Below are 21369 nucleotides of genomic sequence, written 5' to 3' on the forward strand. Positions count from 1 at the left end.
CCTTTCTCTGGTCAATTATGACAATCACCATTGCTCTGTGTCCTCAAGGTGAGAAAGAGGCAGCAGCACATTCCTCACAGAAGCCTCACAGGACTAGAAATTACTTGCTCCTGTGACCTCTCAGAGCCAAGCCTGCTGATTTTTGCGAAGGTTAGGCAGACTCCTCATTAATTCCGGCATTTCCTCCATGTAGACCTGTAATCACAACTTCCTTGTTTCAGACTGACAGTGTTGTTTTTGACCTACGAACTCCTGAAAGGTTTGACAAGTGTTTACCTCGAGGATTACCTCTTTCCCTGCTCTGTGCTGCTGCAGCTGAGAAAAGGCAGCTGAAATAATACTCCCAGAAGACAAGAAGCTGTTGGTGTACCATGGAGATGAAACAAGTTTGGTTGGATATCTGGAGGATAAAGGTTATTACTTTGCTGTTAATGTGAACTGGACTGCACTTTTAAGGATCTGTACCGGGTACCCGAACCCCATTAGAATGAAGTGATACATTTATGATACCACTTTTGGACTCACTAACTCCAGTGCAATGCAGGATGAGGAGCACAGAAAATGAGCAGCAAAATGGACCCCATGTGCTCTTAACTCTTCAGGAGAACATTACAGAGCCTTCCAGTAGGACACACACAACACTTGGTCCCTGCTGCTGCTCTTTCCCAGGAACAAAGTATGATCCCCTTTTATGCAGCCAGGCATTTCCAACTCCTTTCCTACAGGCTGGGAGTCACCTCCAGCAAATTTCTCTCTGGTCTACAAATATTTCTGAGGGCCTTTCATATCTGTAGTTGTTGGGCAACCCTGAATCAACGGTTCCCAGAAGAAAGTGCCACCGAGACTGTCTAAGCCCCTTCTTTCCTCCTTGGGTGCTTCCCTTTTCTTCTCTGGATATCTGGTCACATGGTAGCCAGCATGAAGGCAGCTACAGGTACATGTATGATAGTTTTAGCCTCTCTCTCCGTGGGAGATAATTTAACTCTTGCTCCTCTCTGTTGGGAATAGTCTAGATCCTTTCCCTGGAAATATTTGAAACAGGTGTTGTGGAGATGGCACTGGCATTTCCAGTAGGGTATGGAGAATCTCACAGGTATTTCAAGCATCCCTACACTCACTAGTCTGTAGGCATGTAAGATCCTACAGGCCCTGTCATGATGAGCTAGTACCTTCTCCCATTTAGATATAGGATAGCTACAGCTTCAAATGTAGCCATTTGAAATTGTTCAAAGGATTAATTGATAAGAATATGTTTTCATGTCAAAGTTGTGATTGCTCCTTCTCAGCACACATAATGAGACTGTCAAGAGAAACATGGTGTAGTAAAGGATTGTTCCAGGTAAAACTATGAGGACTGGATGAGATCTAGTGATGGGACTGCTGCACAGGGATATAAAAGCAGTACACAGATAGGCTGACTTCAGTCTAACGAGGCTCACCGCTCCTCCAGGACTGGTTCAGGGCACTTAAAGCTAGGCTTCTGCTCTGCTTTATCTACAAAGGCAGACTGTCGAGACTGTCGTCCCCATCCTGAAGTCCACCTTTGGAAGCACAAACCAGAAACCAATTTGGGCTTGAGTGACTTTTCAGAGCAAGTGCTTACAGCAACCATAGTCCCACCACCGGGGGACAGAGAAGACTACTGCCCTTCCTTCTTCCGTCACCACCTAGCTGAGCTGCCCGCCTGCCAGGGACTCTGCACAATACACGTGAAGTGAGGAAGGGACGCACAGAGGATAACTCTCAGGGGCTAAAGCTCAGGTAAACATACCAGAGCTGCTCATTAGCTCAGGCAAATCTATCAATGTAGCTGTGGCAACAGAGAACTTGGGGCAAGGTGCAAAGGCTGATCAAAAAGCTGACAAAATACTTGGGTAGTTAGCTCATGCCGTGTTACGTGCTATAAGGGCATGGTTGCTATCAGTACCTGGGGAAGGAGGCACAGATCGAAGCTGACAGAGGGACATCTGCACAAGCTGAAGTCACTGCATGAAGCTACACAAGGCAACAAGCTCCCAGTCAGAGATCCGTGGTGGGGATGGAGCAGCTCGGCTACCAGAGATGCTATTTTCCTCTTATACACTGTACGCACAGAAGTCCTCCGTACTCAGCAGAAGAGTATCTAAGAGATAGCAATATTGTACAAGTGCTTGCATGTTAAACCTATTTGTGTCCTTCTAGTGGGGACTTTGTTCCACTAGATTTTTTCTCTTGGCTTTCTGGAAGGTCAGAAAAGGTGAGCGTACTTCTCAGTCCTCGTTTTGTCTGCCAATATTACCCACAGGGGGTCAGAAACGCCCTTACATCATCTTAAACGCTTGTTGCCTTCAGAGGAATGCTCCTGCATCTAAGGAAAGCTCAGCTGTGTAGACCATGACCAGACTGATTGTGTTTCACAACACAGAGTTCAAGTTGGAGGGGAAACAAAGCAAAGTACATGTGCTCCCGTCCTACCCACTGCCTCTGACAGAGATGGTATTTCAGAAACAGAGTAAAAATACCAACGTTTTCAAACAGTGGTAAGTGCAGTTGGACATTAAACCTGTATTCTGGCATCCACAGTGCACACAGCTTTAATATCGGAGCTGCTGAGGGGTCACAGTCCCTGCTAGAAACAGACACGAAGACTGTTAAGGGAGCCCGGGCTATCTGTACATCAGGACAATGGCCTCAGGCCTACCTCTGGAATAAAAAGCTCCATTTTTACAGCACCAAAGCCCAGATCCTCAAAGACATTCAGATGCTAAATTCCCATTGACCTCTCTTTAAGGTTTCAGGCTTCAAATTTCAGCATTTTGGAACCAAGTATGTAAACATATTGCTCAGGTCTCTCTAAAATCAACATTAACCTTCCATTTGTTTCCAGCTTATAACTTATATCAAACAGTGATGACAGAATTCAAGGCAGAGTATTTGACAGGTAATAATAACATCGTGTCCGCTTTGTGTTTCTGGGTGAAAAACCAACAGGAACAACTAGCATCAAATTCTTTTGCTGTATTGTAGTCTTTGGTCATACTCCTATGACTGCTGAAACAAATTGCACCTAGAAATGCTAAAGCCATATGTGGACTACACAAAACAAGCACATTGAAATTGGAATTGCATTTACAGAAACACATAGATAGAAAAATAGATATTGGAGCTACAGAATGAAGAAAGCATTCAACTCTATCTGCTTTTCTAAATAGTTTCTAATTTGAACAAGATTTTATCTGTCCTTATTTTCCTCAATATGCTGGATCCAGGATGCCCTAAGAATCACACTTCCGTAACATGGAAATGTTGAAAAGTCCAAAAAGCTTAAAAAATAATTTATTTTCATAGCTTGTAAAAATTAACAATAAATGTACGTTATTAAAAAAATTAAAAATAATCCCCAAGTGGTATAATGCTTTGAACAATAAGTTGTATATATTTAACGTTATAAATAATTTATAATTTGTTTTTTAAAGGGATTTCAAAATCACTGGGGATATTTCATTTTAAAAGTTTGTTGAGATATAATATTGAACAGTATCTCAGAACTTAAAATGTCTTGTTATGCTGAACTTGTCAGTTCATATACACTGATCATGTGGATAGGTATAATATTACATGTAATGGAGAATAAGAAATTTGCTGAAATCCGTGCTTGAGGAGCAAGGGAATACCAATTTTCAAGAAGCGCCTGCTAAATATTGAATACAAATGTCTGAAATACTATTTTAAAGGAAGAAAGGTTATTAAATTTAAAAAAAAAGAAAATCTCGATTCCTGACTGAACCAAAAGTATAGTCTTTAAGTGGAAGATCACCAAAACTTTTTGCCTGCCCACTGGCCAATAAGTTGTCCATGAATATTTTTGGTATTAAGTAGTTTAAATTAAAACCACAGTGCTCTATTTCATCATGATTTTTTTGATACCCAATGCCAGACACTGTAAAATTTGAATGACAGAGCCACATCGCAGTTTTTAATTCCAAGTGTAACCTGCAGAGAGGCGCGAGTGTGTGAGCAAGAGCATTCCAACTGTGTCTAGAGTATCTGGATTGCCAGACTTCAAATCCCCAGTAAACAGCCTGTTGCAAACCTAAAAATAGCTGGACATGTGCAGGACCTGATGCAGCAGCTTTTAGAAGGAAGATTCCCAAGCAGGGGGACAAACAGAAGGCATTAGGAGTTCAACGAGTTATTACAGCCGATTTTCATTTTAGCTTTTCTTTATTGCTGTCTACCTCGTTATCATGTTATAAATACTACTCTGAGTCAGGACATCAATTAGATACTTAGAGGACTCTGGAACATAATTTTTTCAGCCTTTTCCAGCCACACAGTAAAATTTGATTTTGATACTTACCCACCTAAGTATTAGCAAAACTGTCATTATAGGGAAAGTCTAAACACCTGATCCTTACTCTTTGATAGTCGAACTCCAGTTATTTCAGAAAGAGAAGGATTTGGTCTTTTTCCCCTCACTCTTGTGAACTGATCTCCTGGCATCTAAGAATACCTCAGTTTCAGAGTCTTCAGAAGTTGTTCCTGAATTTTCAAGAATTCTCTGAGATACGTGGAATTAATTCATGCTATTGACATGTTTTGGGTTGCATGAAAGTCTTCCAGAAAAAAAAAAAAAGTGCCACAGGCCATCTTAAATATTCCCTTGCAACAGCTGGCCTAACTGTATGGCATATGTGGCTTCCATCAGACACGGACGAGGGAGGAATGAAGCAGGTATTCTTTGGTCATGATCTGGCATACAAGGAAAATGTTGAGAGCACTGCTAGCAGTATCTGCAAAGGGTGTACACCTTTAAGCACCCATCCATGAAACGTCAGAGGCCTCCTCAAGAAATGCTTTTCCATAGCACTACACTTCCTTGGTAAGGTCTCAGTATCAGTACGTCTTTCCCCTCAGTGCTGCAACACAATGTAATAATTAGCACAAAGTGATAAAAAGTGGGATAGCAAAATACTCACTCATTGGCCTGGGAGGCAAGTGCAAACAATTGCAGCTCTGTCAAACTTACATGCATGTATGGCTTATCAAATAAGTGCATATGAAATATGATTTATGTATAAAGCTCATGGTGCTCTTTTCTGACTATTACTTTCCTGGAATTACAGTGTAAACATGTTATATAAAGTGTTTTGAAGTCTTAAAATAAAAAAAGGCCTGGCATTTCTTATGTATGCCAAGGATTTATATTGCAAATATACATGCATACTGAAATAGTCATATTTCAGCATCTTATAGCACCTTACATATGTAGTTCATCCTTTCCAAAGGATTTCATTGCACGGATGTTTTGAGTACTGCTCTATTTATATTCATCCTGCAGCAAAGTACATTCAGAAAGTACTGCCATGACTTCAGTACCTATTTTGAAAGAACTCTGTTCTGGTGCATTTATGTCTTACATACATACTTAAATCCAATATAATGACTGTGAGTAGTTACAATAAGGGTGTGTATACCAGAGACATTATGCATAATATAGCTACACTCCATCAGTCGTTTCACCCGGCACAGAGCAGGAGGAGCTTTATGATACAGATGCTCTTAAAGGATCATCTGTCAGTATATGTCATAGAAATTTCAGTGTGTTCAGATGTGAATAACAAGCATAAAAGTTCACATTGAATTTTCAAACACACAAAATCTCAAACCAAAGCAGAAGCAAAATTCTTTTGTTTTACTTCTTGAGGGGGAAAGTAAACCAGCAGTTCCTCTCTACACTGAAGGAAATCAAGGTGCTACAAACAGCAGAACCTACATTTTCACAATGGCTCATTCCTACATGAGAATCCATTTTTTAATATTTACATATGTGAATACTTTTTTTCTTTTAAGTTTATATAACTGTAAAGACAATGGACACATTTCACTACCCTTTGATACCATAATTTCCTCTTTGTAAGTCACAAATACTCCATTTTTCTATTTTGAATTGAAATGTGGCCTGAAGCATGAAATTAGTATCACTGCTTAGGGTGGGTCAAACCCAAAGATTAAAATCTGGGCTCATTTGAAATTTGCAGGAACTTCAATGGATTCCAAAACCAAACTGGGGTCCAAAGCCAAGCTCCCATTCAGATGGATATCAAATCTCATCAGAATGATGAATATCTCCTAACTTCTCGTTCGCTCTTCCACGATGCCTATACTTGAAACTTCACCGTAATTGGGTTAAGAACGTAATCTATCCCATATGGATTTGAGAATAACGTTGTTTTGTTTTGTTTTTTCCCACTCATCTGTTTTGCTGAGGGAAAGTACAGGAAAGAAGCACACTATGAAGTTAATGTGTAGTAAAGCTTAGGACGTGATTCGAGGCAGTTATCATGAAAGTAAATACAGGGAAGTTGTGAAATATGGCACAGAACTGTGCTATTAATTAGCAAATAGCACTTTCTTCAGCAACTAAAAAAATAAAGAGCAAATGGAATGTCTCCTCCCTTTTTCCTCCCCGTATACATCTCTGCCTTCTAGCAAATTGCCACCTGACGTTCAAACCGTACTATGCCCAGAATTACATAGTGCCCATACTGAACATATATTCCACGCACCGACAGACACGAGTCACACAGGAGCCACAGCACCCGCAGGGGCAGGGGGAGTCCAGAAGGAGGGGGGGAAGAGACCTTCTCTGGAGTGACTCTGGGACAGCCTGAAAAACAAGCAGCTATAGGCATCCACCTAGGAGGCTGTTCTACCAGGATTTTGAGTACTGCCGAGGCACCTGGGACCCAGCGCAAGCTTGCCACCTAGGCCCACTCCCAGCTGAGGCACCTACACACTCTGGAGGACTTCTGCCAGGAACTGCATTGCAGAATGGTGTCGGACCCAGGTCTTGCAAAGGCTTTGGCTAGAACCCTAACCGCCAGAAAATCCTTCCTCTTGTTCTTCTTTATCATTCAAATGCCAAAGAATGGTCTTGCGGTTTAGCCCCAGTCGGGATCAGAAAAGGTGGAGCCAAGCACCCCAGGCGTAGGCAGGTGCAACACAAATTGTAATCGGTTGGAGGCACACCCGCCTTAAATCAAAGGTACATTTGCTTCCTGGCTCCTGTTCCTGGCTTGGACCCTGAGCAAGTCACTGGAACTGTTGGTGCTTCTGTTTCCTCAAGTGTAATTTTAGGATAACAAAACTGGCCTACCGCCCAAGGCTACCGTGAGGTTCCACCAATGCAGACTCGTACAGGACAGCGAGATCGCTGTTGGGAAGCTGTATGTAAATGCACTGTACAGTTATCCTTTACGTTACTTGCAGAGGACTCAGATGTGTAAATACACACACATGATCATTTAGTTTTATTGGTTCATTATGTGCCAGTGAACTAATTGCAGATTACTGTGTTATTAGCCTTAAATAATATACTTTCTAGAGTTACTGAATTGCTCAGTCAAGTGTCAAAGTCTGGCTGAATATCTTTACATAATTCGGGTCATTTTCTCCTTCATATAAACGAGTGGCTGTGGTTTTACACAGCTGAGAATCCGGCTCCCGAATTTTTCTTAGGTAAGGTTTCAATCACTGCCGTCAGCCAGTATGAAATGTTCTAAACCAGTTGAAAAATTCATGAAAATGAATAACCTGGCCTGTTATCCATATCCCTTCTTCCGCTCCGGAGCTGCCCATGTGGCGTTCCTGGAGGGAGGATGGGCGGCGGGAAGGGTAAGCGCGCTGTGGTTAATTGGTAGGGCTGCAGCCTGGCTCCCGTCCCACTGGCAGCTCTCAGGCATTCCCCGTGCAGCCCTGACTGCTGCTGCATCACTGGTGGCATCAGCCCAGCTTTAGATGGGGCTGTGTAGGTTGTTGTTGTTTTGCCATGCAGCCAATATATTCCTGAGAAGCTCAAATCGGGAGGAAAGCGGGAAATGTTAGTAGCGTACAAGTCAGCCAGTTCCCCAGAAAAGGCATTTCTTTCCCTTGCCAAAAGTCAAAGTCTACTATATACAAAGGAGGCATTATAGCTTCTCATAAAAAGGTCACAAGAATCTTTTGTAATGGAAAGTGGTGTACAGCCTAAATATAGGATTCCTCCCAGAATTCCTATAGCGTGTAGATTAAATTCTGTTTATTAGTAATGTGTGGGTTGCTGCTACGCTGTGCCATACAAAATTCAGGATTTGAAAGAGAGGATAACCAATCTATTCTGTGTGTAGCTATGTAACTGGAAGGAGATATCATTATACGTATTTCAAAGCAGAGGCATTTTAATTCATCTGCAGAACCTTCCAAGATGAGTCACTGACCTCTCAGCCTCCTATGGAAAATGTGTGTGTTTTGTTTGTCTTCCTTCCTTCATCAGAAGTGTAACCTGTGACATGTGCATTTGCGCAAGTGGAAATAATTGTATGTGAGTTTTTAAAATATACCATAAAAATCCATATCGTGAGGAATTCCTGGACAACACATGCCATCATGTAAAATTTCCTGAGTGTAGAATTGCATCACCAGTCACTACTGTGTGAAAATATGTAAAGATTACCTCTTAATGGCCCCTGGATCAATAGTGAACATTTGAAATGTCCCTGAATACATATTCACAAGACACAGTTTTGCAGGCTTGACAGAGTTCTTACCCAAAGGTGATGGAAGTTGATTAATTACAATTAACTACAATCCTGTTTAGAAAACAGCAGTTGTTCAATATTACATCATGTGCTGTCCAGGGAAACGGGAGCAGGGATTTCTCTCCAATCTATCTCTTGTTGTAATGTTCCTGAAAGCTTCTCAAATCCCAATCCTGTGTGGTTGCCACTAAGAAAACCTCATGCTGGAAAAGTACCCTCAAGTCAACTTATCCACTTAGTCAGTGGTTAAAAAAAAAAAAGTATTTGAAGAAAATGATGGAATTTCCAAACCTTACCTTGGCCCCGCTTAATCTAAAAAACCTGCTTGGCCTTTCAAGTATTGTTGAAAACCTGGCAGGCATCACAAAGAGCAAAGCAATACATATTAGCTGTGCTGTTAGACATTCACTTCTAGGAAGCTCTGTCCTTTTGACATTACAGATCTTGGGAATGGGGAATTACTGGCAATTTTAACATCAGAAAACTGAGCCAGCATTTTCCATGGAATAGTTTTTCCCCTTTCTGGCTATACTTCTAACTACTCAGAAACGAAACAGTCCTTATCTACCAGTACATTTTCTAGTCCATTCTCAATAATTATTGCAGCAACACCTCAGCTCAAAAACTGTGCAGGTTATTATTAATAAAGATCATTAGAAGAAAAGCAGGTTTTTTGTGGCAAAGAAACAATCATTAACTTTTATAGTTTCAGCTCATGTTACTGCTTGCGTGAGATGGGGCAGCAATCACTTCCACTGTGAACACGGCAAAGCATTTGCAGAAGGCACGTGTCATCTATTCTTTTTATATATATATATATTTATACAGGCACATATGTATGCACATGCACATTTGAGTTATATCAGATCTGTGAGGAAAAAACTGAACAACAACAAAAAAAATCAAAATAGATTTTCAGAGCATATATTTGTAAATCGCTATACTAGTTATGCTACAGAGAAGACTATAGAAAAGTCATACTAAAAAAGATATTAATATGACGACCATGTTCTGGATGCCAGCCATGAAACCCCACTGTATGTTCATCCTGCATTGCTTGAAGCAGCGCACAGTTGGGATACCAGTGACTCTGACATTATCTGACTTACACCAGGAAAAGAAACAAATAATGTCACTGGCAACTGAAGAGGCATTTTTTAGAAAAATATATGGTTGCTGGAGGCCATGATTCTGGTGGGGTGAGATTCCTCTTCTTATTTTTGCCATCTAAAAGTTAATTGTCTTATCTAAACTTGTCACCTTGATTCTCTCTGGGGAAGTCAATGGGGAAGTGGCAATTCATCTTATTCTACAATAATTGTCTAAGATAGCTGGATGAGCTGCCCTTTGTAGGCATCTCATTCTTTCCATTGACTGCAGAGAGCCAAGATAAATTATTTAGATTTGATCTTTAATTTTTAGGTGATTAATGGTCAGTGAGACAAATACCACCTGGCTTCTATGGGAGAAGAGACAAATCTCTCGCTGCAAGACCAGTGGGAGGAATGAGCAATTGAGGATGTGGAGGCTGCAGTCCAGAATGTGGGTTCCTTGCACTGAATCCTCAAGTCTGGAGGGAAGGAAAATCTCTGAAATGAAGGGCATGCCTTTATTCAATACTTGGGGAGAAAGATTTGGATTTCCCATACCATCACTGCCTTTGAATCTCTCTTTGTTTCTGTTTCTAATGACAAGACTGCCTCTTCAAAGGAAAAGATTAGACTTTCCTTTTTAATAGATGTAACAGTTGGTCTTTCGGTGCTGCTAAGTCGTAGGCACTATAGATCTGTTTCCAAAAGCATTTTCTGCAAAAGATACTGGTCTTCTGGAGAGTGTAACAGGCAGGCCACGTGGAGGGGAGATATCCACCAATGATCAATAATTTATTAATTATTTAGCCCCCTTATTCAGAGTCCCTCTTTGGTCCTGCACCCTTTGAACTGCCATTTGATGCTGACCAAGAGCAATTTGTGCAGAGATGAGTGAGCACTCGGTGGAGATAGCTGACCTTTGCACAGGTAGACAAGACAGTGGGAGATCGCTTGCTCTCTCTGACCACTCCATCACGCCTCAGGAGAGGGATTCAACATGGCCATGTGAAGGTCTGAAGAGGCTCTGGCATCACTTGTAACTCCAGCAAAACCAAACCGAGGTACTCTGGCTACCTAAACATTCTTCCAGGTGAAGCTTATCCAACTCCCTAAGACTTTCCTATGACACTACCAGGGCTAAGCACTGATCTAATCAGCTTGGCGTGCATGTTTTTTCCACCACCCTCCATTGAATTAACTCCCTCTAAAACAGGTGTCAAAATGAATAACTGAAAGGGGTAACTCCATTGTGAATGCTAGCTAAGAGGTTTAAATAATGTGATAATAAATCTGATCGGAAATAATTCGTGACATTTTCTTTGGCAAAATTCTCAAAAATACAACCAACAGGAAGCAGCATAAGCTGAACTAATAGTCTGGTTTCTCTTTGTGGCACCCTCTCAATCCCATTTCAAAATGTTGACCCTGTTGATGAGACAGTCATGGAAATTTTGCCACTTTGTTGCACTGAATGAATAATTGATGATGGGCACAACCACCTTTTTTACACATTCCTGTTTCACTTCTGTTTATGGCAAATGCTCAGGCTTCTGCTTCCTACACTCAGGAGGACTCAGGCAAGGGAGAGCAGGTCTGCACCCTGCTCTGAGCCTCTTTCGCCAGCCATCTCCGGGTGCTGCTTCTGGCAGCTTTTCTGGTTTTCTGTATCTCCTCTGTCTCTCTGTGGTATTTCTCACACTCTTCTGCACAGATGCAGTACGCTAATCCCTTTGCCCCTGAGGCATGTCTTCATGATAGAAGACAGCAAAGGCCAGCCATACCCATGCTTCCTCTGAGCTACAGAGAGCAGCAGCAGGACGTTAGTGTGGTTGCACTGCTTAAAACCTGGGTAAGTATCTGCATCGTGCAGCACGTTGTGCACTGCAGACATACTCAGCTAAGCTTTCCATCATACACTAGTGACTTGGTAATGGACTTATTTTGGCTGAAGAGCTTTGCTGTTTCAGCTATACCTTCCATAAAGAAGCTCAACTGCATCTTAAAATCATCCTCATCAAAGAGAACAGTGATACTAAATAATGTCAGTGAGGGTTAGCTTACTAAATAAAAATTTATTGTAGCACATTGATAGAGTCCCTGACCCAGTCGAGGTATCACTTATAGACCTCTAGTCTTCAAAGCAATTAAAAAATAAATGCTGTAAAAATCTGCTGTAATCAACTGTAATTTGTATAAATTCTTGACTATCTTTGTTTATGCAAAAAATTAGAAAGAATTGGTTCTGATATCTTAATCTCTATTTTATATCAGCTTTCTGTTTCTGGAATGTAAAGCAAAGATACTAAGTATCCCATAAATCTATAACCAAGCTACTGGGAAAGAATCCATGAAAAGCAAATGCCATAAGAAATACAAAAGCTGGTTTCTCTGTCTAGTTAAGAAATTTCTAGTCACATCAAAATAGTTTATCCTAAACAAAGTAGTACTTGCTTGCCATTAATCTATTGTATGCCAAAGGAGTTTAGATTTTTGCCTCGGAAACGTGTACACTTGTGGCATGCAAAGCTGCAGGTAGCCACTTTAATTGGTTTTCCTTTTGAACAAGACACTTATTCCATAGGACAGGAAAAATGCATTTGTCTTAAGCATATAATAATAAATAATTTAAATAATAAATAAAGCAAAGGCTAATCAAAAAAATGCTGAGAAAAATTGTTCACTCCAAGCACTCTTGAACTGTTTTGAATGACTGTGGAAAAAACAGTTATTAGTAATTCAGGCCCAGTGTATCTCATTGGCTTCAACAGTAATTGATTTTGGTTCTTGAAGAGGGTATACATACATGCAGAGATATTGAAGTGATACAACTGATAAATCCAAAGATATTTTTTAAAAAGCCCTTAAACTGTACCTTCCACATAGTCTCCCCCTGCAAGGAAGAGCTTGAGCCTTACGCAGCAGTGCAGGACACTGCACACTAGCTGAGGAAGGGCTCAAGTGAGGGAAATCATTTTCAGAAAGGGAGTGGGACTCGCCAGAGCAATCCATACTCAGACTTGGTTTTGCCCTATTAGGACAAATGTAGTCTTTCCCAAGTGCAATACTTAAAATTAATAAAGTATTCTTTATTTTAAACTTCTGTTCTGTTTATTTTTGCTACCTTCTTCCCCAACTAATTTCACAATACCTGTATGTATCAAATAAAAAATCATGTTACTTTCCAGCAGTATCCAAAGGACTTTTCTCCTGTCTGTCATCATGAATGGTTACCCCGCTCTTTATAGTTTTCTTCCAGAATCTTTTTTTTGTTGGCCACTCTCTGTGACAGGATACTGTGCTAGAAGGATCTATGGTCATATTCAGTCTGGCTGCCCTTATACTATGTTCTTACAAGAAATGCGAAGACCTTTCATACATTGATCTTGTTCAAGTGAGTAAGGCTGTATCCCACAAGCATGGAAGTGACAAATCGGGCATGTCTTAATCCATGCTTTTAAAACTGATTTTTTTTTAATTGAAGTGTGTGGTGACCAATTTCTAAAGCTGAGCTTTCAATAGAAAATTCATTGTAGTCATTACTATAAATAAGTTAATGGTGTTTACAAGCTATTGGCAAACACATTTTGGAGTTCAAAATATAACAGAGATGATCAGAAATTGGTAGCAACTTCATTTTAGCAGGATAAATGAAGACAAAAAGTGTATGTTCATTGCTTGAGAGAAACTGAAGTAATGAAAATTCTAAATAATGTAAAGGGTTGCAAGTTCCTTTTTTTTAGCTGGTAATTGATAATGACATAAATATGGAAATATATGTGTTAGGATAATATTAAGTGGAAATTGATTCTGAATACAGGGAAAGAATAATACAAGCAAAGGATGACCTGTGAGGCAGAATTCAGAGGGTCATCGATTGTCCTCAGCTGAACAAGGCCCTGCGCAATATAGTGTAACTTCGGAGCTGGTCCTGCTTTGAGCAGAGTATTGGACCAGAGGACTTCCAGCAGTCAAGTCCTGCCAAAATTATCCTATGATTTGATGTTTCTATGTGTGTCTCTCCTAAAAATAGGAAGAGGCAAGGAATTCTGAGTAGGGAGAGTGAAATCCCTGTCTTCTCCATTAGGGATTGAGAAGAAAGCGGTAGCCGCTGTAGTAACCAAAAGGGGACATGATGCTACCCAACACACCTCGAGGATGGGTATTGGTTAAGGTTTGAGTGTGGCCTGGACAAAAGAATGAAGAACAAGCAGCAAGCTGCTCTACTCCATCAAGGCTGAGGTATTTTCCATGTTTATACACAATTGCAGAACTTTGAAGTAAGCAGAAATTTGAAGATCCTGACCAAAAGGATCTGTGAAGCTTTGGCACACCTGTAAATGGGAAGGTGCTGAGCATGGGCTTTTAAGATGGTAATTTCCAGGATTCAAGTACAAGGATCACACTTTCTTTTGAAACGTCAGCAACTGGTGGTAGTGGTGATGCTGGTGGTGCAATTACTCTTTTTTATAGGAATATGATTATTATAGCTACTACACAAGTTCTAGGAAAACTGCTCTAACACCTGAGCTACAGGACAAAAGAGAAACTGTGTTTTTGTCATGAGCTATATAACTACCAGTTTGGTATTCTCAGGACTTAGATGGTAATGGGCTTGTTCAAGGGCTGAAATTAGGTGTTTTGAGAACAGTGTTCTCTAGTGCCTTGGGAATTCAGAGGCAGCTACAAGCAGATAAATGACCCAGGATGATCCAATAAACAAGGCCACAATTGCAACAATTTCTTCACAGACCACATAGGATGTTCAACATCAGGATCAATTTGATGGTAAAATGTCTCTGTTTTTGATAAAAGAGGAAAAGGAGGCAGAGAAAATATAATTAAACAAGACAATATTTCAGAATGGAAAGCTGTAGGTATTGGGTTTTGGAGGGGGTTTGGGTTGTTTTTTTAGTTAGTTTTTTTTTGCATAGCCTAATTCAAACCTAATTAACTTTGAAATATATCCTACAGAAAACCTTATATCTTACTCTTTTAAAATATAGTGTCTATACAATTTCCAGGCAGAAAGAGTATTTGCTGGTGGCAGCTCTCAGTTTTGCATAACGTCTGTAATGAGCTATGAAAATTAGACAAATACCACGAACTTTGTCTTGCTAATTTTTTTTTTTTTTTTTTTGCTAATCAAAACAGAAGATCCTGATTGTGTTTCCTCTGCTCCAAGATACACAACTTAAGAGGAGGGGGTTGTTTTTTCAAGAATATTTTCCCTTCCTTATCCCTTATATAAACTCTTTCTGGATCAAAACAATAGTCTTTCATTCCTGAAGTCAACTGTATATGGAATCTTCAAAACATTCCCCTAGCATTTAAAAAAAAAAAAAATCAAACTCTTCCCCTTGGTGGAAAGGTACTTATAAAATCAGGTCAAATAGAAATATGTGACAAATGGGGTAGGCTGAAGAGTACACCACTTCGGTTTTCAGCTTTTTATAGAGCACCAGCATCACTTTGTGATTTAAATGGTTAACAAAGACAATAGCTGTATGGAGCCCCTGATAAGGAGTTTGTGGAACCTGTAAAGGGAGTGAAGCAGTTGCAAACACTCAGGCCTGATAAATAAAGGACTTCAGGAGACTTCACCTCCAGATGCTCTCTCTGCCTCCTAAGCTACAAGAAACTATCCACAGGCTGTGCATCATTATATTAAGTATGAGGAATTAATCCTGAATAACACTGTCAGTTAAGTATCTGAAGAAACTGCTACCAAATACAAACAAAAGCATAAGAATCTAATCCTAAACGTGGCAATTCAATTTATTATCTAAATAAGTTTGTTTTCTACAGGAGAAGTTTCTTTACATTCTTTAGATCTTGAAAGGCAGGCAAACTCCTGGAAGACCATGTCCTCCAGCTGGGTTTTGCAGTAAAACTTTGGGGCTATGTTGCATAGCTCTGCATTGCCCACCACAATGTGGCAAACGGCACCAACAGGAACATGTACATCCAATGACACAGAGGAGCACTCGGGGGCAGTAATAGATAGGCACCTGAAAACAGTACAGCTCGGTCAGGACAGTATGGTTAATAAGATTTATTTTTTAAGACTTGACATCGTTGCTCATTTTGTTCATATAGGTGAAAGCAAAATTTATTTTAATGGAAGTTACATTAAAAGAATTGAGAATCTCAGACTTTCAGATTTGAATATTTGTGTGAATGTGTGGAAAAAATTATTTTTCTAGAGATCATAAACAATAAAAATAATTATTTTAATTGTTTCTTGTAAAAGAAAGCAAGCAAGAAAGGCGGCCTTTTATGCTTTGTGTAGCTTGTTTGTTTTCTGCTTGGAATTTTCATAAACTCCCAAAGGTGTTTGGAGCCCCATTGCCACGTTATAGCTACAACAAAATCAACCTACACATGTTAAACTTTCTCCAAAGGCACTTCTTTCCTCTGTGTCAGGAAGGAGTGGGAAGAAGGGGAGTTAACCAGATTAATGTTTGTCTAGCTAGCAGAATGCTTGTCATCGTTGATCAGGACTCTAATTTATGTGACCACATGAGAGATAGAGTCTCTCAGTCAGCAACTCTCTCGCTCACTACTGGAGGAAGACTTTGGCCAAAATTCAAACCTATTATTTATTTTTGAAAATACAAATACAAGTTCCACTGGGATTTCCCTGATGAATAACAGTGTAGCCAGAGAAGGAGGTAGGACTGAATTAACATAGCTAGAAAGCCACATACGAGGAGAGTGACCGTAATCAGTGAAATGTCCTATGAAAACTTGTGATGTAAAACAAACAAAAAAATCAATTATCACTTATTAATTATTATTTAATATTATGGAACTTTGAAATTCTATAACATTTCATAATATTAAGCGAAGAAACAGATCTTCTTTCTTTGAATTGAAGGTGAGTTAAGAAAAAGAAGAACTTGCCTCAGGAAGCAAACATGAAAAGATGAAATAAAATTTTATATCAGGGCTGAAGTCCTGGGTGATAATAGACAAGGAAGGACGGATAATGGAGTCATTAAGTGTTCAGGGAAAAGAAGACCGGCAAGGCTTGAGGGGTGTCTTCCCAGGTGGGAAGAATTGAAATGAAAGCTCGTGACTGGGTTTCACAGGACAGAGCTGGAAAATGGTAGCAAGCCCTGCGAAGATCTGGGTGTAAATACAGTGAGAATAACTGTTCAAGGAGCAGAGGGTTGTGCCGGAAGATACGAAGCACGCAGAATGAGTTTCATCTCACCTCACTTTAGAAAGCGCTTTAAAAATCTTTGAGTTAGTCATTCAGATTCCCTTTATAGTCAATAAGTACTTCCAGGGAGTGAGTCACCTGACCTAATTTAGACGTCTATCTTGAGATGGGATGAATCACACACTCAGAGTGTCTATTGATATCTATTGACTATAAAAGGACCAGGACTTGCTTAGATGCAGACATCTACATTGCAGATTAATCCCATCCTTAGGCATTTTACAGAGTAACTTGGTAAACAGGAAAATCCATTATTTTAAGTCAAGCTTTGAACAGAGAATGTGGGGACAGAGAATGTGGTACTCTCCCCCCCCAAAACATAACTGGAAATATGATTATTAGACTGGGGTTTAGGATAATCCTTTGAGTTGAGAAGGAAAGGCCACAGCAAGGAATGTTGCTCCGAAGAAAACTGCTGTTAATGACAATAATTAGGCTGAATCAGAGGCTCTACTTAAGACACAAGCAAGATATGTGTTGGGTGGAGGAGAGAAGGAGCAAATAGCCTCTCTTCACTTTGGAATGCGGGATGCTGCATTTAATCGGAGACTGATATCAAAGTGTTAAAACTTTATTAAAAGCAGAATCTAAACAAATGCCTTTCTCCCCTGCTCACCCTCCCAAATTCCTTAATGGAGAGTTTAAATGAAAATAAAAGTTCAAAATAAGTTCAGTCACTCTTGAGAAGCTCTTATATCTGAACATTCTGCAATGAGAGTAATTTGTTATATATTAACTGGAATCCTTAAGAAGCCAAATTTTAGAAAGATGTTGCTCATACTAGCAAAAATTACCACATATTGCTAATATCCCATACATTTAAATATCATGTTATAATTATACTCACAGGCTAATGAATACAATCTGAGTTTTTAAACCTTTGAATGTTCTCCGCTCTGTATTCTCACCTACAAACAGTGTCCTCACTTGACTGAAGTGGATCAAAATTTTGCCATTGAACTCTGTGGGGGCAGGATTTTACCCACAATGTGGGCAATGCCAAATCTGCTGCATCTACAAGCACGAGACTTCCATCAGTCACCCATCTCCAGCAAGATTTTGCCATTTGTGCAGAAGATCAAGTAGAGGCGTTGATTTTGGCTGCCTTGGTTGGGGACTGCCAGTTTGGGAGTCCTGTTGGAACCTCAGGTGCTTCTATATCTTTCAATAGTGGAAATAGTTAAAAATTCCGTTTTTAATTCTTGTTCAACATTTTTCTCAGGTAGATACTCCCTGTTGGTACACAGCTTCCCTACTTCACAATTAGGCTGTGTGCCCTGCCTGGGATGACCCCTCTTCTTTGTGGAGGTAGCTGTGTGTTCACAAAGTGTTTAGCACGTTCATGGGTTTTACTGAGTAAAACAGTTTGTTGATCTATGCAAGGTAAACAGAGCACCAATGTATTTGTTGAAGGTATCCATGATACAAGTTAAAATATAGATATCTAAGTGAAATACTGCTATTAAGCAGATGTTCTACTCATAAAAAATTATATTGTGTCTACAATACAATAAAATGACATCACTGATGATGGTAACTTTGTTTTCCCTAATACCGTACAGGAATTTTTTGAACAGGATTGTGATACATCAGCAGTACCAAACCCAGCCAATGTGCAATAGGTTAAGTGAGGTATATGGTAAAAATCACCCTTTAAAACTGAAAAACTCCAGGGAGGCTAAAACATGGAAAGATCTACATAAAACTTGCTTGCATAATTCATGGCAAGGTTCAGTATCATCTCCATTAGAGCCAATATAAGGAATATAAAGACAATCTTAAAACAACCAGTGAAACATTTAAATGTGCTCTGTATTCAGACTTAGTGTGGAGATTCCAGTGAATCTTAGAGTGCATTTCTTAGTTTAACATTTGTTTTGCTAATTCCTCCATGTCTCCATGGATTGTATTTACTGTTCTCTTGCTAATGCATTTTAAAGCTTTAAAGCTTTTAACCTTTAATCTCCACTTATTCAAGTGAGGTTAAGTGATCTTTTTCCTTAGCTTGTGTCCAAAAACAGGTCTTCAATCAAACATTCTTCTGAAAAGACCACACTCACACTTACCTATATCCTCATAAGCTTCCTTTTAAATGCGGAATCTTTTCTTAATGGTAATTCATAAGAAACATATTAAACAGCTAGTGCAGAATTCAAGAGCAAAATAAACATTTCCCCCCTGTCCTTTCACATTTAAAGAGGGAAATACAAAGCACACTTGATGGAGACACATGAACAGGGTGCTTCACAGCAAAAACGATACTACGTTTATTTGAAGTAGTAGTGCAATACTGCTACTGTACTGTAATACATAGATTTTACTGAGATAAAAGCAGAGCTTCAGGGAAAAAACAGAAAATCGGACATGCTGTATCAAGGCAGATATGTTTTTAAACAAATCAACTTCAGAATTAGTTTTGTCAGTGTAAGAACTGAGTTATAATTAACTCAACAAAGACTTCAGGAAATAGCACTGGTTTTAAACATTCAGTCTGTTTTTCCTTTGGCATTCCTCCCTGATTCAACCCCCAACACACTAGTTGTACCTTCTGGAGGTGCCTCCATCTTTCTCTTGATGAAGAGGGAGCCCGGGAGACCAGCTCAGAGCAAATGCCCATCCTCTAGACAAAGAAAGCTTATCTTCAGCCACCTCACACTGCAAGGAGAGGCACAGGAGTACTTGAAAAATCTGGGTCTAATATGCCCCCTTTCAAAAATGGCAGTTTCGCACCTTTGTTCTTGCTGTGCATGGGTAGGATAGGAATCTGACAACAGCAGAAGCAAAAGGCCTGCAGAAGAGGAGGCGTGTAGGCAGGAGGCTGTACAGCTCCTCTGATGAGTCTCTTAGCGAAAAAAAGAATCACTTCTAGAAATGAGATTCGCAGTGTAGCTAAATCCAATTCTCATTTGCTCTTTGGCCTCTAGGTTGAAATTCCCACCAAGTCCCCCGTTAGCTATTCTGAGATTTGCTAATGGGATCTAATTACATGATTTGACCATGAAATCTCTCTTCTAAAATTTTCCATATCCTCCAACATTTTATATTAAAACTGTATTTGAAAACTGAGATGACACGGAAGTATCAGTTCAGAGAGACGCTGACATACTCTTTCATCCTATGTGGATTACCGAACACAGTGTCAGTCTTAAAATGAGGGCAAATAAATGAGAAATCCAGACATAAGAGGCTACAAAAACTGGGACTTTCGGTCATCAGAGACAGATCCAAAGCTGGTTGTTGTCAGTGGGAATTCTGTTTACCCTGCAATCTCTCAGTCAGTCTCCAAGCAAATCATACAGCAAAATATCGTTTCAGTATCAAAAGCTCAGGGTTGTTGCTTGACTATTTGGTTCGCATGATAAAAACTTAGGGGAAATTTGAAACCAAACTAGTTCAGTAACTTGTGGAAAGTGGAAATGCAGTTGACTCTCAAATGATGTAACAACATAAATATCATGCTCAGTGACATTGCATACCAGCAAATACCTTTTTTCAGTGTTCAACAGTACAAAAAAAACCTTTAAAGGAATCTTGCGGTAAGTTTGTTCAAAGATAGTTTTCTAGGGTGTTTCTTTTTTCGTTTTGGTTTTAATTATAGCAATTGCCATAATAAAAGGTTCTGAGGTAAGGACTTGTGCATTCCATTCACTCACTGCCGTGTTTAATTCCTATCACTGTTCAATCACTTGTTACTTTATTTTTAGGGGCAAATTTATAGCAAGCTGCTGGATCACATGTACCCAAGTATTTGAAGTATCTGCAGCTGCTTACATTGCAGGAGATCCAAGCTGCATTCCTGTCATGAATCATAGATTTGTGAGGGCAGAGCCACAAATATATATTAAAAAAATGCAGCTTCCATGGCTCGCAATCAGATTTTAAACAACCTTCCTAAAGGATCCATAGTGCCAGAAGAGCTGAGGCACTCATTCACCCAGGTTATGATCTCTTCCCTGGTACAGGGCATCTTTAGGTACTCATTAAGAGCTTCTGCTGGGATGTTTCCTGGAGGCAAACAATAGTCACCGTGTGACTGTAGGTAGAAAGGATAATTATCAGGTAATTAACAGAAAGCCATTCAGGACCAACTTCCCGGGGGGTTTCCACTTTCAAAAGCCGAGGCACAATGGATTTTGCGTTGTCATTGATGTAAATTCTTTCCTGCAGGATTTGCTTGTGCAAACAGGACTTGCACCTATAACTTACGTCACTTCGCTATATATAAGAACGTCATCAAATTGCACTTATACGTTACTGTTGGCGAAATAAGTGAGACAGGAAAGCTATCATTTGAAAAATCGGTCCGTGGCAAATAGATCTACATCTCAGTGAGTATCTGTGTGTGTGAATGGATGTGGCCAGTTTAGTTCATTCTCAATCACATTCTCTGTTCTGAGAATCCTGACAATTGCCAGGTCACTATGAAAATGTTTCTCAACTGCTATTGTGACCAGATAATAAAAATGAGAGTGATTGCTGTTAGTCACTAGTAATT

Source organism: Calonectris borealis, chromosome 1, assembly GCF_964195595.1.
Source record: "Calonectris borealis chromosome 1, bCalBor7.hap1.2, whole genome shotgun sequence".
In the NCBI taxonomy this organism is placed as follows: Eukaryota; Metazoa; Chordata; class Aves; order Procellariiformes; family Procellariidae; genus Calonectris; species Calonectris borealis.